The sequence below is a fragment of the Elephas maximus genome, chromosome 5 (genome assembly GCF_024166365.1).
Source record: "Elephas maximus indicus isolate mEleMax1 chromosome 5, mEleMax1 primary haplotype, whole genome shotgun sequence".
Lineage (NCBI taxonomy): Eukaryota > Metazoa > Chordata > Mammalia > Proboscidea > Elephantidae > Elephas > Elephas maximus.
The window spans coordinates 161720221-161736721 of record NC_064823.1 but is presented as its reverse complement, the minus strand read 5'-3'; the positions used below and the strand labels follow the sequence as shown (position 1 = coordinate 161736721).

The window sequence follows — 16501 nt, the reverse complement described above, 5'->3', positions numbered from 1 at the left end:
AGCCCCCTGCAGGACCCTCCCCATCCCAAGCCGGTCCTTCACTCCCCCATTATCCTCGTCCGTTGACAACCTGCTGCTCCCCCAACACCAAGGATCTCCATGCGTCTGTCCATGGCATGCCCGGCGCCTTCCCAGCCTGGGGACGAAGCATGAAGCAGGTACCAGGTACCTCTGGCAGGAATGGGTCACACCTACATCCGACACTACACCCTCCTCACAGCCCAGCCTGCAGGCTCGTTTGCTGGATTAAACCATTCCTCTCAGCCAAGGGCCCCCATTTCAGCACCTCCTTCCCTGGAGGACCCGGTTACACGAGGGGGTACACAGCACAGGGCTCTGCCGCCCATGGAGCAGGGCCTGGACACCCTGTGACTCGGGCCCCCCATGACTCGGTCAGGACATCACCTCTCTCAGCCTCAGGTTCCTTGTCCACGAAGCAAGACCTGCGATGATGCTGGTAGGCAGAGGGGCTGGGGTACACCTCCCACCCCAAGCACCCACCAGAGTCCATCTCTGCTGCTGACCCTCCTGGCCATAGGGCTGCGCTGGGCGGGAAATCCTCTGAGTACTTTTGTGGGGACTCCCGGAAGGGGTCTCTTCTCTGAGGTCAAAGTCAGACTTCGCCCAGGGACAGGGAGCCCACGAGGGCAAGACTTCTCCAAACCCCAGCAGCCCCACCACTCCACCTCCCATGCCACGCTGGTCGCACCACATTGGTCCATTGAGCACACGCTGGCTATTAACCACCACATTTGGGGTCGAGGAGGCTCTGGACACCGGCTCTGCCTGCCCTCGCTTGTTCTGAGTGCCGGGCATGCTTCCCCAGCCAGGCTGCACCCTCAGGACAGCTGCAGCCCTGGCCCATCCCACAGCAGCGGAGGGCTACCCTAGCTGGAGCTCTCCTGGGGACACCCATGTCACACACGTAACTGTTGGGACAGGCTTCCTACTGGCTGAGGCCAAGGCAAGGGGCTCAGTGTGAGGGCCAAGGATGCCAAGCTGGTGAGCCGGGGGAGGGGCTACCTGCTACAGCCAACAAAATCCCCCCCGGCCGAGAGATGAACATCTCCCGTCTTCCAGATGAGGAAGTTGAAGTGTGAGTGTTCCAATCCTTAGCAACCCATGCAGTGCAGCTGTGTGACCCAGAGCCGGGGCCATATCACCCATGCCAGGGAGACCTGGGCCACCAAAGGCCCTGTGGTCCTGGCAGGCCCTCCTACCCAGCGTTTCCTGCTGAGCCTGTCTCAGAGGAGCAGAAGGAGGAGCCCCAGGAAGTCACTGCAGGCCTGGCCACAGCGGGACGGGGGCCTGGGGGTGGCTGAGTGTCTGGCCGGCCCTCACAGACCCAGGCTTTTGCTTTAAACTTATCTCCAGAGCCCACACGGGGAGGCTGGCCAGGAAACTCTCCCGGCCACAAGCCCCCACCCTGGGCCCTGCTTCCACTGCCATTTCCCCGGGGGGAAGAGGGGCCTGGTGCTCACCCAGAACAACCTTGGGCAAAGAAGCAGAACCCTGGGCCTCAGTTTCCCCATCTGTAACCCAGCTGTTCCAGCAGCTGTCGGGCCTAGCACTGTCAGAGCCTAGGGGGGTGGGCTGCGTGGCGGAAGGGTAGGCCACCTGGGGAGAGGCGGTCCGCACAGGGGGAGAGCTCCACGTTTCCCACTCTGATGAGCAGCCTCTCTGCACCCCACAGTTCTAGGCGCAGGGACACAGCAGTGACCTCTGCCCCTGAGGAGGCAAAGAGGCGGTGGTCAGTGCAGGTGAGGGCCGCTGCTCCACTGCGGGGCCTCTGTCTGAGGCAATGATGCTTCCAGCAGACCCAAATGATGTGGGGAGCAGCACCCCAGAGAGAGAGGGAGGCCCCTCCAGAGCCACTGTCCCAAGCCCACCAGGCAGCTGGGAAAACTGAGAGCAGAGGGCACTGAGAATGGTACGAGGTTGCTGCTACCGGGCTGGGCTGGGCTGGGCGAGCCGGCACTGGGGGACGATGACCACCCAGACCTCATCTCCCCAGCACCCTCTTTTCTTTTTTTAATCTTTTTGTTTTGAAATAATTATTGATTCACAGGAAATCCCAAACGCAGTAGAGATAAGGTCTGCATACCCTCCGCTTGATTTACCCAACGGCAACATATCACATAATCCTAGCACAAGTTCAAAGCCAGACCATCAGCACTGGGACAACCTGTGTATACACACGGGTATGTAAATTTATTGTGTGTATGCTTGCATAGCCACCAACATAGTCAGTGTACAGAACACTCCCAGCACCACGAGGCTCCTTTATGCCACATTTCTAAGCACACTCTACCTGCCTTGCCGAAACCCCAGCGTTTCCTGCAGGATAATCACACTCGGAACCCCAGTATCCAAGCTGCCCTCACCGTCCACCCAGGGCTCCTATCTGCTGGGGGAGAAACCCTCTGGCTCACGTCCTCCTGACATCTGCTCCACCCAGATACTCTGATGCCACAGCCACGTCCTGTGAGCATCTGCACTTAGGGTGGCCTCTCAAGGGGATTCCATGGAGAGTGTCTCGGGTGGGCAAACAGCTTGTGCAAAGGCCCTGGGGTTGGAGTGAGAGGAAGCATGTACCCTCAGGCAGGAGGGGATGGAGGCAGGTCCACGCCAGCACCCTTGTAAAGCCATGTGCCCAGCTGAGTGTAGACTGGCTCGCAGACCTGCTCAGGTGCCTCTAGGCCTGGGCTCAAGTTCTAGCTTCACCCCCTGAGCTAGGACCTGGTACAAGTCACTTCGCCCCTGGGCCTGCGCCTCCTCATCAGCAAAATGGGCTTCCTGATGACAAAGCCATGTTCCCGTGAGCTCCAGACCAGGTGTTCATGGAGACCCTGCTACAGACACCTGCCACAGGCTGGGTCCCCAGTGCCCACTGTGGGTGCAAGGGGCCCTCGCTCAGCCCAGGTTCAGTGCTGGGGGAGGTGACAGCAAGGGCACACAGTGGGGACACCAAGGCCACGGCAGGAGGCAGGGGTGGTAGAGGCACCACACTGTTCCTGATGGAGCCAAGGTAAAGGCAGATGTCCAGCACGAGGACAGCTCAGGCCGGCACACACAGATATCTATCTGCAGCATCAGCTTGCGCCACCGAGAGGAGAGTGGAAGGGGAGGGGGGTGCTGCCACCGGCCCCAGGGAAGCTCTGGCCCCACCATCCTTGGTCCCAGGCTGCAGGGAGGGGCCTGGGCCCCCATCTGAGCTCATAGGGCAGGGAGCCACGTCAGTCCCTGGATGCCCTGTCCCTGAGCCCCTCACCATCATGAGAAACAAGGTCTGGTGACTCGTCCAGCCCCTGCAGAGGCGACCCCAGCTGCTGAGGGGCAAGAGCACAGGCTTGAGCCAGCTGACCGGCTCCTGGGTCAGGGAGGTAGAGGCCAGAGCTCAGGGTTACAAGGTGTAGCTTGAGGTCTCGGCTCCTCCCTGCACCCCTGAGCATCTCTGGGCCCCTCGCACAGCCAGTGAACCCCAGTTCACAGTCTGCCCAATGGTATGTTCTGAGCTGCCCACTGACCAGAGGCCAGAGCTCGTCCCTCCCCTTCTCCCACCCACGTCATCACTTCCGGGTTAGGACCTCTTCTGCTTAATCTATTTGCTTTAGCCCTCAGTCCCTAATGCTCATATTCCGAAACTATTCTCTACCTTGCTTTTCTTTGACCCGGCCAAAGCATCAGTTCATTTTTACTCTCTAGGTTTTTAATCCTACTGCATTGCCTTGTGCTTGTGGTCAGTTTTAAAAGCCTTCCTCAAGAGAGCCCCCTGCCTGACCTGGTCTCGCCCAACCCTGCTGGCTTCTGCCTGGGTCATCTACAGTTGACCTCGGAAGGAAACCAGGGGATGGCCAGCCCCTCAGCCAGGCCGCAGCGGCCATGACTGCTCCCAGGCAGAGGTTTCTGGCTGGACAGAGGCAGGGAGGGGGAGGTGCGGACAGAAAGGCTGACAGAAGCAGACCAGAGGAGGGGGCCCAGGAGTGGGGACACAGGAAGAGTTGATGACAGAGACAAAAAGAGGGAAGGAGGTTGGGGAACTGAGAGCAATGCGTTCCTCCTGGGGCCCTGAGAAGCCCACGCCTCCCAGCCTAGGGGGTGGGCTGGCTGGGTGACTCACTACTGGCTGCGGACCGCCCCTCGGCATGGCCACAGGGGCCTGGGCTGACCTGTTGTTCCCGGGCCTCACACTGCCCCATTGTTCAGAGGCTCAGAAGGCGCTGGCCGGGGGCCCAGGGTGACAGGAAAGGGGCCCGGCCCCCAGCCTCGCCTACCCCTCCCAGTCCAGCTGGCCCCAGCACTTGGCAGACAGGTCAGGAAGGGGCAGGGCAGGGGAAACAGAGCAGGGGGTCACCTCTGCTACTCTTCCTTTCCACCCACTGCATCTAGCTGGGTTCTGACCACGGCCAGGCCTCAGGTGTCCACAGGACCCTCCACTCCCCTCCTCCTGTCCTGGGCCAGCAGGTCCCAGCCATGGCAGAGCGGTGGCTCGCAAAGGTGATTCTGCCCAGCCCCAAGGTCTCCTATCCGCACTCTTGCCCGTGCTGTGCCCCACTGGACACCCCTCATGCCATCCTCTGACCCCTCACATCATTGGCAAACTCCTGTCTGGCCTTCTGAGATCCCCCAGCTACCCAGGCCGGGGGGCAGTGCCCTCAGGGGTCCCCAGGCTGAGTCTGGGGACCCAGAACCCAGTGCAGAATTCACTCCCAGTGCTCACAGCAGGGCCCTTCCTCAGCCAGGCCACCTCTACAGCCTGGGACCCAAGCTAGCCAGAGGCCTTGGCTCTTCCATCTGCCCAGCCCCCTCCACCTACCCCCTGGCACAGGGAGCCTCTGAAGGCCTCCCCAGACCCCCATGGGCGAACTGTCCCATGGGGTCCCCAGGGGCAATGCAAGTGCTCCATTTGACCCTTGGCTAAAGTGAGGCTCCCAGAGATGAGGGCGCTTCTCCAAGGCCCCACAGGGCTGGTGGTTGGCGGAGCTCCTGGGTGGCACCCTGAAGGCAGCCCCTCCTGGCTGAGGAACTGCCCTGGGACTGTGCTGGTGGGGGGCACAGCTCAGTGCCCACTGTAGGGACACAGCCTCAGGGCCGAATCTGAAGCAGCTATGCTCCCCACCACCCAGGAGAGAGGCCTGGCCCAGCAGAGAGGCAGGAGGCAGAAGTTAGGGGCAGGAGGGGCACTGCTGGAGCCCAAGGCTAGCCCCCTTCCCCCGCATCCCTGGCGGCCCCTCTCTGGGGTCACTAACCCCGCCCTGGCTGCCTGATCCCTCCATCATCACACCGATAACCCTGCTGCAAGCCCTTCTCCCACCGTCCCCTTCTTACTGCCCCCTGGCCCCAGCCTTCAACCTGGACCCCAGCCTGAGCCCCTTCACTGGTCTCCTCTGGCTGTGGTGGGAGTAGAAGGGGCCTCCGGGAACCAGAGGGAGCTCTGGAGCCGTCTCAGCACCTGGGGACAGAATCCCACCTCCTGCCCGCTGCCCTCAGGCTCTGCCCCCAGCTGCCTCTCCCCTTCTCCCTGCCCTCCCTCCTGCCCCCTGTCTGGCCCCCCAGCCAGGCCCCTCTTCTTTACTCCTGGGCTCCCAGCCAAAGAAGGCCCCCACCCTGTGTGCCCTCGCCCGGGGGAAATCTGGCTTTTCCTCAGACCACTATTTGGCACCAGCTGCCCCCTCCCCCAGTGCCATCCTGGGTGCAGGTCTGCGGAGACGTGGGTAAATTCACATGGCATCCACTGACTGGGCCAGGAGGGGGCCATGTCCTTCCCCTTCTCTGGGCTGAGCCACTGGCCACCCCAACCACAAAACAGCCTCCCCCTTGGTGCCCACTGGCAGGGGCTATGGGCATGGGGCAGGGCCCACGAGACCTTCCCCAGAGTGGGGGGCACCTTTCTCAACTCCCTTCCCCAGCAACTTCCTGCCCCTGGAGGGGGCACAGCCACCAACAGCAACACTTCACCTCCTCCTGTTGATGCTCAGACAGCCCCCCACGGGGCCAACCCTGCTGAAATCAGGCTCCCAAGACCCGGTGTTGGGCTGGTGGCTCAGGGGCAGGCTCCACCCTCCCCCATTTTATGGCAAGTGGGCACCAGGACCACATGAATGGAGCCACACCCAGGGCCCCTGGAGCCAAGGCCTAGCTGGGCAAGAGCCTGGAGCCTGCTCCCAGCCCAGGGCTCTCCCTGTACCACCCGCCAGGTGGAGGACAGCTCCCTGAGACCCATGCAGCGTCCTCCTCAGGCCCAGCCCCCGCCCACCTCCTCAGGCCCTGCAGCGCTGAGTCTGGAAGCTGGGGAGCCCAGAGCCGGGCCTGGGCCTTAGTGAGTGCCCCGAAGGACAGTTATTCCAGACACTCCTGACCCCCACAGTCCCATCCTCGAGGCTCCCCAGAGGGCAGAGAGCAGGCACTGAGGGGTCCCAACCCTGGGACGCGCCAGGTGGCTGCTTCTAAGGCTTCCTGCCCTCAGGGTGAGGTACCCCTGGAGCTGCCCAGGCAGCCTGCCCTTCTTGCTGGGGCGGATTTGGCGGGGGGGCGGGGAGCGGGGAGGAATTCGCAGGGGAAGGGCAGCCAGCTGGGGGGACAGCAGGGAAAAGGTCCAAACACAGAGTGGGGTGCAGGGTGGCAGGTGGCGGGCCCTCCCCTGCCAGAGGGTGAGACCCTCACCCTGAGCTGAATGGGTCAGCAGGGAGGGGCTGAGCCAGCCAAGTCCATGCATCTGCCCCTCTGGCCACACTCCTTGAGGCTGGACCTCCCAGAGAAGGTAAGCGATGCCAAGGCCACACAGCCTGGCCTATGGAGCCATCAGAGCCCCCCAGTACCAGGCGGCTACTCCTTGCTCCTAGAAGTTTCAGACCACCAATGGCCAGGGCAATGGGAGTCACCCCCACTTCACCGAGGGTCAGGAGACACAGCCATCCCATGCTTTGCCCCGCCCCCCCCGCCCCCCCCCCCGCCCCCCCCCCCGTGGTCAAATGCACCAGCCGACTGCTGACCTGCCTGCCAGGGCCAGGCCCCAGCACACTAGGGGCTCTAGGGGTCTGCCCAGCCCTGGCCCCTCCGGAAAGGGGAGGAGAGGAAGCAGCCTGGGGTTAGCGGGAGGGGTGTTTTTCAAGCCACAGGATGAGCATAGTTCCTGGCCTGCCTCCCTCAAGCTCCAAGCCCAGGCACGGGTACAATCCCCGGCACGGGTACAATCCCCTCCCATGTCCACTCAGGGCTTCCCAGCAAGCTTTTCCGGTTTCTTTCCCATCAATCTCCTAGAGGTTACTGGTGTGACTTTACTAGGACCTGCCCTGAACCTGGCTCCCTGGGACCCACAGCCCAGGTCCCTCTGTGGCAGTAGGCTCCGGGGAGCCCAGGCTGACCTCAGTCTTTGTGACAACACATCTCCAGAAAGGAAGAGCCACAGAGAAAGGGATAGCCTCAGCTCTGGGTGGGGCCTACGGAGGCGTCAGCTCTCAGGGGCCCCAGGCTTCCCACCTGTGTGCAGCTGGGGCCACCAAGACCAGGCCCAGGTTCCTCGCCGCATGTGGCAGTTACTGGTAGCTGGTGAGGGCTGTGGCAGTGGGGTCCCTTGAGGGGGGTGTCTGTGATGGAAACTGGAGAGTTCCACGCGAGGCCATCAACACAACCTGCTATTATCTCAGGGTGGGCGGAGGCCGGGCCAGCCCTTTCTAGGATGAGGGCACACCTCTCGATGACGCTGAGCAAGAGTTAAACATGAGGAAAGCAATGAGACAACTTCAAAGAGAACTGCACGGAGGCTGCGGCTGCCTTCAGCCTACGAAGCCCCAGAACCACAGTGCCTACCCGCCCACTTCAGGTCTGCAAGAGCTTCTGGAATGTTCCAGAATGGAACCTCCCAGCTCAGGAGGAAGACACTGGGAGAGTCCATGCCCCTCACCAGCCAGCATCCTCGCCCTCACCCTCCCTCGGGGCCAGTCCCTTCGGGGCACTGCCTGTGCTTTCTGGGGGCGGGCGGAGGCAGACAGCTAAACAGGCATGGTGACTGGCAGTTGGGTAGGGGGCTCAGGGCAGCACCCAGCTGGGGAGAGGGTGTTAAGGGAGAGAGTCCCTGAACACCACATGGGGCACACATTGAGCCTTTAATAAAAATTGCTTCTGAGGGAGAGAGAGTGGCAGGTGGGCCCCATGGCTGAGCTTCAGCCTCCTGCAACAGTGGGTGTCTGCCAGCAGGTCCTGCCCCTGGCCAGTAGCCTGTCCATTCCCTGAGGCCCATGCTTAGCACAGGGCCTGGTGCACAGGGCACTCACACATGTGGGAGAAGCAGAGAGCTGGGGGCAGCATCTTTGTAAAGGAGGCCAGTCACTGCCCCAAAGTGGGTGGTGGGCACTGCCCCAGGCCCCCCAGGCTGTGGAGAAAAGCCAAGTCCAAGACCCCCCGCAGCATTCCAGGCCTCCAGCAGGCCCCTCTTCCTGCCTTGGCTGAGGTTGCCAGCTGATGGCTTGGCCAACTTCTTCCCTGGCCCAGGGCAGTGGGCAGAGTGGGTATGGGGACGCTCAACTCTAATGCCACAGAGGTTGGAAGAACTCCCCAAAATGGAGCTGCCTGTCTGTGCCGGGTTAAGGGCGGGGAGGCCCAGGCCAGGGGAGGGGTGCGGCCCTGATGGGAGCCTCACGGGGCCAGCAATGGCCACAGTGAGGAAGGCATCATCCCGTGAACTAGGACCATTTTCACTCCATTTCATAAGGAGGGGGCTGAAGCCCAGAGGGGACACAGGCTGTCCCCGTGGCCTGAAGGTAGCTCCCTGCTGGTCCTGGGAGAAGCCCAGTCCTGACTTGCTTCAGGTGGTACCTCCTCTGGGAAGCCTCTAGAAAGCCTGCCCAGGCTCAGTGGCATCACTAGGGTTGGTGTCACCCCTGCATGGACCTCCTCCTGTACCAGACCACACAGAATCCTTAGGGATGTTTTTTGTACGACATTACTCATAAATCATTATTCCCATATATCGCTCCTTCTTATCCTTTAATTACTTCTTCATTTCTAAAAAGTTATTGATATAGGTTCACAAATATTAATGACCACAATATTGTAGCTAAAACACCAGAAAATTTGACAAAACCAAAATCAAACCAACCCTGTTGCTCATCGAGCCGACTCTGATTCATAACAGCGACTATAAGAACGCCAGCAGCCAGGACAACGCGTGTATAGCACATGCAGACGAAACCAAGTGATTGGAAACATCATTACAATGGATAACAATGACAGCTCTGACCAGAGCACATTACAAGGTTCAAAAATTAAATTAGCATAGAGTTTTAGCCTTGTAGGTATATCAATACATGTAAGCTGGGCTTAAAGCCCTGGTAAGGCGGTGGTTAAGAGCTCAGCTGCTAACCAAAAGGTCAGCAGTTCGAGTCCACCAGCTGCTCCTTGGAAGCTCTATAGGGCAGTTCTACTCTGTCCTATAGGGTCGCTGTGAGTTGGAATCGATTCAATGACAACAGATTTTTTTTTTTTGGAAGCTGGGTTTACAAAAAATGTTTTTGTTGTTATAACTAACTACAGGGATATTTTTATAAAAAAATAACAAATTTCTGCTGAAAAATTGCACAAAAATCTTATGGACAGTCATTTTGGTGTGACAGTGTCACCTGGTGTGGTCTGCACCCCCGTACTCCTGTAGTGATGCCACTGCCCAGGCTGGCTCAGCTCCGTGATCACGGAGGAGCCCACCCCTGCCCCTGTCTTGTATGCACCATACCAGCCTGGTGGACTCCTGGTAGGGACCCCGCTTCCTTCTCTGGGTTCCAGCAGGCACACACCCTGTACCCCAGTGGCAGGCAGAAACAGCGCATGCGTGCTTGGCAGTGGGCCACCCTGCCCCGGGCTCAGCAGGCATGCAATAAACAAGACTCACAAGGAAGCAAAGGGTGCTTCTCGGAACCACAGCCTGGGGACATGGGCCCTGGCAGCAGGGGGAGGGCTGGGGTGGGGGAGGGAAGCATGGGTACACTGTGTGCTGTGCAAGACTTTCAGGCCTACCAGGCCGCCCTGGGCACTTTTGCAGCTGAGAGCTGGCTGGCAAAGAGCGATTAGGTATGGCTGTGGCCAGCCCACGTGGACCATGGGCCACACATGAAAGAAGCACCAGGTGGCAGGCCTAGAAGGGGCTGACCACTCAGGTGGCGGTGCAGCTGGAGCCGCAGAAGTTCCAGTGCCAAGGGAGGGGCGGGGGTGTGGGAGGGTGGCCAGGACACCATTGTCCCCTCCTGGGAGTCCCCTTGCTGTGCATTCCTGTCTGACCCACGTCTCCACCAGCTCCCAAGCCCATAGAGCCCAGATGGACTTGAACTTCTCACCCCTGGAGTCCAGGTGCAGCTCAGGAGCTTGGTCCCCGAGCCCAAATCCAACTGTGCCACCAGGGTCAGGGCCTTCTATCACCTCATCACCTCATGCTACAGACGGAGAAACTGAGGCTCAGGAAGTGTCATGCACTGATAAGGCTCAGGTCCTGGCCCACAGCTGAGAGGCAGCTCTATTTGCCTGGCCTCATCTTGCCACCTCTGCATCCCCCTGCACAGGCCAAGGGGACAGTGAGGAGGCTGCTCCAGTGCCCCAGGGAGTCTGGGCCTGCCTGCCTGCAGCCACAAAAACCCAGAATGCCCCCTGCCTCCAGGACATGGGCAGCCCACACGTGGGACTGTCCTCAGTCCTTGGATGCCTGGGGAGAGCCACTGAGGGGGGTCCAGAGGCCTCCCGGGGAAGTGCTGTCTACCCTGGGGGGAGGTAAAGGGTTCCAGTGGCTGGAGAACCCCCTCTGCCTGCCCGCCACAGCTCTCCTCACTTTTGTATCCTCCCTCATCCATGCCCTCACCACACCCAGCCACGCACCAGGCCACACTGGTCAAACTGGTCCACTCTGCCCCTGCCACCCTCTGGCTGAGTCTGTCCCCTTCCTTCATGGCTGTCCACCATGGCTCAGAGACCCCTCCTCCCCACTGCAAACCCTGCATTCACTGGCCCACCTGTTTTGTTGCCCACCTAGCTCGGCCAGGATGCCCAGTGCTGCCAGGCCACCTGGGATCATTAAAGGACCCCAGAGTGTGTGCCTGGGGTTGAGCAGAGGCCAACACCCAGCCGGCAGGAGGAGGGAAGGGCCTGTTTGTGCCCACTCCCCTTGACGTCCACACCACAGGGCTTTGAGGATGGAACCCAGGAGGATCCTGGCTCCCAGCTTGGAGGGCCAGTCTTGGAGCCTGGCCACTCCTGATGGATTCAGGCCTCTGCCTACGAGGCTCACTTGGACAGGGACCTGGGAGCAATGCTTTGCCTGGGCAGGGCCACTGTGCAGGGGTCCAGAGGCCTCCTGGGGAAGTGCTGTCTACCCTGGGGTGGGGGGTGGAGGATCCCAGTGGCTGGAGAACCCCCTCTCCCTGCCCCCCACAGCCCTCCTGGCTTTCAGGCCTCTCTGGACCCAGCCCCAACCCCATCACAGCTGTCCCTGCTGTCCAGCCAGCACTCACAGCAGCCCCAAGGGCCGGATAAAACACCCCCAGTGGCTCATGGTCATGGAACGCCATCCATGTACCACCACCAGGCCCTGGGACAGACACTCACAATCTCCCACGAGATAGAAAGTGGTGCCACCACCACATTTAGAGATGAGGAAGCAGACGTGCAGAGGTGTGAAGCCTCCTGCACGAGACCACTCAGCTGGTGCATCGGATTCAAACTTAGGGTGCCAGTTCCAGAGTTCATGCTCTTCCTCCCAGCCCCTCTGAGGCCAAGGCTAGGTGCTTTGGTCTCTCTGGGCCCCCTGTGAGTTCCCCATCTGTAAGCCTGCATGCATGGGTGCTTCTTTGTGAGCAGGGAGCTTGGCCGGGGCTGACTCAGTAGCCCACTTCCCTTTGTCCTTCCAACAGGAAGGACCAAGGCAGGCTGGAGTCCGCCCACCCTCTCTCTGTCTGTATCAGGCTGGCTTCCTTGGTGGGCTCCTCCTCCACCCTGCAGGCCTCAGAGGTTCCCCAAAGGGCCAGGCCCCTTGCTAGCCCCCCTCTTGCCAGAGGACCCTGGTCATCAGTTCCTGGATGGACCTGCCTACCTGTCTCCCCTCCTGCCTGCCCCCTCTGCCCAGGGTGTTCCAACACCGCAGCCAGAGTATGGGAAGGGGACGGAGTCCTCACCTTTTGGGGCCCCCCAGGCACTACCAGGAGTGAGCACTATACTTGGAGCCCACAGACCCGGGCTTCCTGAGGTTCCTGGAGCACTGTCTTGGGTCAAGGGCACAGTGTCCGAGAGGGAGCCAGGAGAAGATGGTGCAGAGCCTGAGCCAAAGACTGCAGGAGGCTCGCCCAGGGTAGCACTGAGTTAGTGCCCGGGTTGGGTTTGAATCCAGGGCCCTGCTTCCCACTCCAGGACTTGCCAATACCCTCAGACTCGTGATGGAAGACAATTATAAACACAGCATCATCACTCACCACGGTGGACATAGCTTCTTGAGCCCCTTCATGCCAGCACCTGCCTAGGCACATGACATGCAAGATCACATGCATATTGACCTCCCAGCAACCCCTGGATCCCAGGCAGAGCTCACCCCAGGCCAGGGGTTCTGAAGACACTTTCTGGGAAGAGCTGCTTTACCACACAGCCACCACACCAAGGGGTGCAACAGTACCAGCATTGTCCGGAGGAAGAACTGGAGGCAGGGAGGGGCCGAGGCACTCAGGGTCACTCACAGCAGAGCAGAGCTCAGAGCAGTTGCGGGCTCACTACGGCATCCCCAGGGGGAGAGGACCGTAAGCCCATTCCACCCACCCAGGAGAAGCTGAGGCCCAGGCAGTAGGAAAGGCTGGGCCGCTGGGAGGGGCCGAATCCACATGTGGCAGGGGCTGTCCCCACCCTCAGCTCCCCCTTCCACTCTGCCGTCCTCTCTGGGACGCACTGTTGCTAATGACTGTCCCAGACGCTCCCCAGTCATGGGGCTATCAGTCACTCACACTTCAGTGTGAATCAGCGCCCATAGCCGGCTTTCCTCCACCTTTGCGAGACCGGCTAAGGGAATGAAAGTTTTTGATTACCGGGAGGAGTTCGGGCGGGGGGCGCAAAAGGGGGTTTGCGACGGTCTGCGTGCCCCAGGGGCTGGGGAAGCGGTGGCCCGAGGAGCAGCAAGGACAAGGGGACCAACTCGACGCCACCGCCCGCACCCCAGGCGTCCCGTAGCGAGGCCTCCTCCCTCGGGGTCCTCGCGCTTCCTCCGCCGTGCCCGGTCCGGCGCCTCCAGGCCCCGCTCGGGCCAAGCCGCGGAGGGGGACAAAGCGGCCCGGGGCTGGCCAGCCCGGGGGCGCGATCCCGCCCCGCCGCCGAGACCCTCCGCCGCGCCTTACCCGGCGGAGGCTCCGCTCCGGGCCAGCGGGATCTCCGTCCTGCCGCGGCTCTGCGCTGGGCGGCCGGGAGCTTCTGTCCGCGGGGCCAGTCGTCAGCGGTTCTTCCTGCCCGGGCCAGCCCGGCCTGCCCAGCCGCGCCTGTCAGGAGCGCCATCCTCCAGGCCCCGCCCCGCCCCGCCCCGCCCCCCTGCCCAGCCCCGCCTGCCAGGAGCGCCATCCTCCAGGCCCCGCCCCGCCCCGCCCCCCTGCCCAGCCACGCCTGCCAGGAGCGCCATCCTCCAGGCCCCGCCCCGCCCCGCCCCCCTGCCCAGCCCCGCCTGCCAGGAGCGCCATCCTCCAGGCCCCGCCCCGCCCCGCCCCCCTGCCCAGCCCCGCCTGCCAGGAGCGCCATCCTCCAGGCCCCGCCCCGCCCCGCCCCCCTGCCCAGCCCCGCCTGCCAGGAGCGCCATCCTCCAGGCCCCGCCCCGCCCCGCCCCCTGCCCAGCCACGCCTGCCAGGAGCGCCATCCTCCAGGCCCCGCCCCGCCCCGCCCCCCTGCCCAGCCACGCCTGCCAGGAGCGCCATCCTCCAGGCCCCGCCCCGCCCCGCCCCCCTGCCCAGCCACGCCTGTCATGAGCACCACCCTCCAGGCCCCGCCCCACCACCAAGCACTGCCCCCCGTCTGCCCAGCCTCGCCTGCCAGGAGTGCCATCCTCCAGGCCCCACCCCCACGCCAGGCCCCGCCTCCCAGCTCCGCCCCCCGTCCGCCCAGGCCCTTCAGTCCAGCCCTCTCCATCAGCCTGGCCCCGCCTCCCAGGAATTCTCCAACGCCAGGCCCCGCCCCCACCTCCAGGCTCCGCCTTCCAGTCCTTCTCCGTCTGCCGAGCCCTTTCAATCCAACTCGCCTGTCAGCGTGGCCCCGCCTCTCCAAGACAAGCCCCAACAGCCAGGCCCCGCCCCCAACCGGTAGGCCCCGCCCCGCCTGTCTGGACCCTTCTGTCCAACCCTTCTCCATCAACCTGGCCCCGCCTCCCTGAGCGCCCCGCCCCTGCCCGTCCTCCACTGACTGCCTTCATGAGTCGAGGCTCTAGGCCCAGATGGCAGTCAAGGGTCCGAGGTTGGGTGCGTCGGGAGGGGAGGAGCCCTGACATATCTCCACTTCCGCCCCCTAGAAGGCCTCCCGGTTTGCTCCAGAGCACAATCGGTACACGCAGGTGAGGGAATGAACAGTGTGTCCGGCCCCGTGACCACCCCAACCGTGCCCGCAATCCTGGTGGCCCCGCTGGAGGAGGGGCTGCTCTCCCTAACCCCGCGATCCTGAGCCTGCGGGAGGAGGTGCCACCCCACTCCCGCCCAGGACCCCATGCAGGCCTGTGGGTCTGCATCAGGTCAGGGCGTCCTGTCGACCAAGGAAGATTCCCTGGAACCTTGCCGCTTGTTCCCAACAGCCTCCCGGCACTTTCACCCCTCGGGATTTCTCACCCTCAGACCATGTCCCAGACCCCATGGCCCAGGAGTATGACTCCAGGGCGGTGAGGTAGCAGACATCCAATCCCAGAAAACAAGGCCCTTTCACTTTGCTTCCTGTGTCCACCACCCCACGTCCTCTAATGGGGTGGAGGTGGAAGACAGGTCCAGCTTTAGACCCAGTAACCGGGCTTAAGCGGAGGGGCCTGGGGAAGGGGCTTGGCAGGGCAGCAGCAAAGGGACTTCCTGGAAAGTGATGGCTTCTAAAACTAGAAAACCAAACCCACTGCCACCGAGTCAATTCCCACTCACAGTGACCCTATAGGACAGAGCAGAACTGCCTATAGGGTTTCCAAGGCTGTAATCTTTACTGGCTCAAGCATAACAAGGACTGTGAGCATGGCACAGGACCGGGCAGTGTTTCCATCCTTCTGTGGTGCATAGGGTCGCTATGAGTCAGAACCGACTTGACAACACCCAACCAGAACAACAACAACAATCTTTATGGAAGTGGACTGCTACATCTTTCTCCCTCAGAACAACTGGTGGGTGTGAACTGCCAATCTTTTGGTTAGCAGCCAAGTACTTTAACCAATAGGGCTCCTTTTTTTAAAACAAGGAGGGCCCATTTGCTGGGGAGATGACAGGAGAAACCTGGGGCAGGATGGGAGCAGGCAGAGTCCCTGTGGCCCTTGAGCACCCAGGGTTGACAGATACTCATCCTTCCCGGCCCAGGGCCACCTCTGGCTGTAACTCCACCCACTGGCCCACCCCTGGCTCTCAGAGCTGGGCTTGGATCCCAGAGAGTGAGGAGGCAGCTGCTGGCCAGCTGGGCAGGTTACCTGTTCACCCTCTGGGGGTACGTGTCCCAAGCCTCCCCAGCCATAGGTCTTCCCTGGCCTGCTGCCCTGTCTGGGAACTGCTCACCCCGCCTAAGTTTGTCTGTGACACCTCTGCCCTGATTTCTCTCTCCCGGGCTGTTTTACCCTCTTCTGGGAGGTGGCGTAGGGGGCAGGGCCCTTCCTGCGGGCTCGCTGCTGGTGCTGGGCCACAAGTCCCCAAATCCCACCCCTCCCAGCCTAGGGAAGCAGCCAGGCCCCGCTCCCTTCTGCACCCCAGTGTTGCCACCATCACTGCCACACAGTCACCACTCACCTGGAAGAGGGCTCTGCGTGGAGGAGACTTGAGGTGGGCTGGGGTGGGGTTCCTGACCATCACCCACCACCTCCGGCTAGGCACGCCTTCCATGATGTCCACTTCAGCAGTTATTCCCCAGCATGACCAAGTGCCCAGCCCACTCCAGGCTCTGTGGACCCCGAGATGGTGCCAGGAAATTCCTGCCCTTGAGGCTCATGGGAGGGGGCAGATAGACACACGGGCAGACACCACCCGAGCGGGTAGCTGGGGAAGGGAGCGCAGCAAAGCCAGTCATCGGTGCCCTCAAAGAGCAGGACGCATAGGGCGAGTTTCAGATGCCAAGCTCAAAAGTGAGGGACAGAGACCAGGGCGGAGGAAGTCTTGTCATTAGGGGCACTGTGGACGAGTTTGGACAGAGCAAGTGTCTCCAGGGAATGATCACCCAAGAATGCAAATCAGACAACAAGAAGGCACTGAGCATCCCCTGTGGGCGGGGCCTGGGCCAAGGCTGGAGCGAGGCAAGGCCTCCACCTGGGGGAGAATCCCACATCTGAATTGCTCCTTCCTCC

General features: G+C 61.8%; 1 protein-coding gene across 2 annotated transcripts in view; it reads right to left on the bottom strand.

Annotated features, from left to right (window-relative positions):
• Nucleotides 1-13502, bottom strand: part of SH3BP2 (SH3 domain binding protein 2) — a 45998-nt gene extending 32496 nt beyond the window's left edge. Inside the window, exons 1-2 of one of the 2 annotated variants that reach the window (XM_049886617.1) lie at nt 13350-13502; nt 7480-7702 (exon numbers count right to left, since the gene is read on the bottom strand). The gene's annotated coding sequence lies outside the window, so the exon portion shown is untranslated. The remainder of the gene's footprint in view (nt 1-7479; nt 7703-13349) is intronic. The other variant, XM_049886616.1, reaches the window with a different exon arrangement.
• Nucleotides 13503-16501: the final 2999 nt, after the last annotated feature.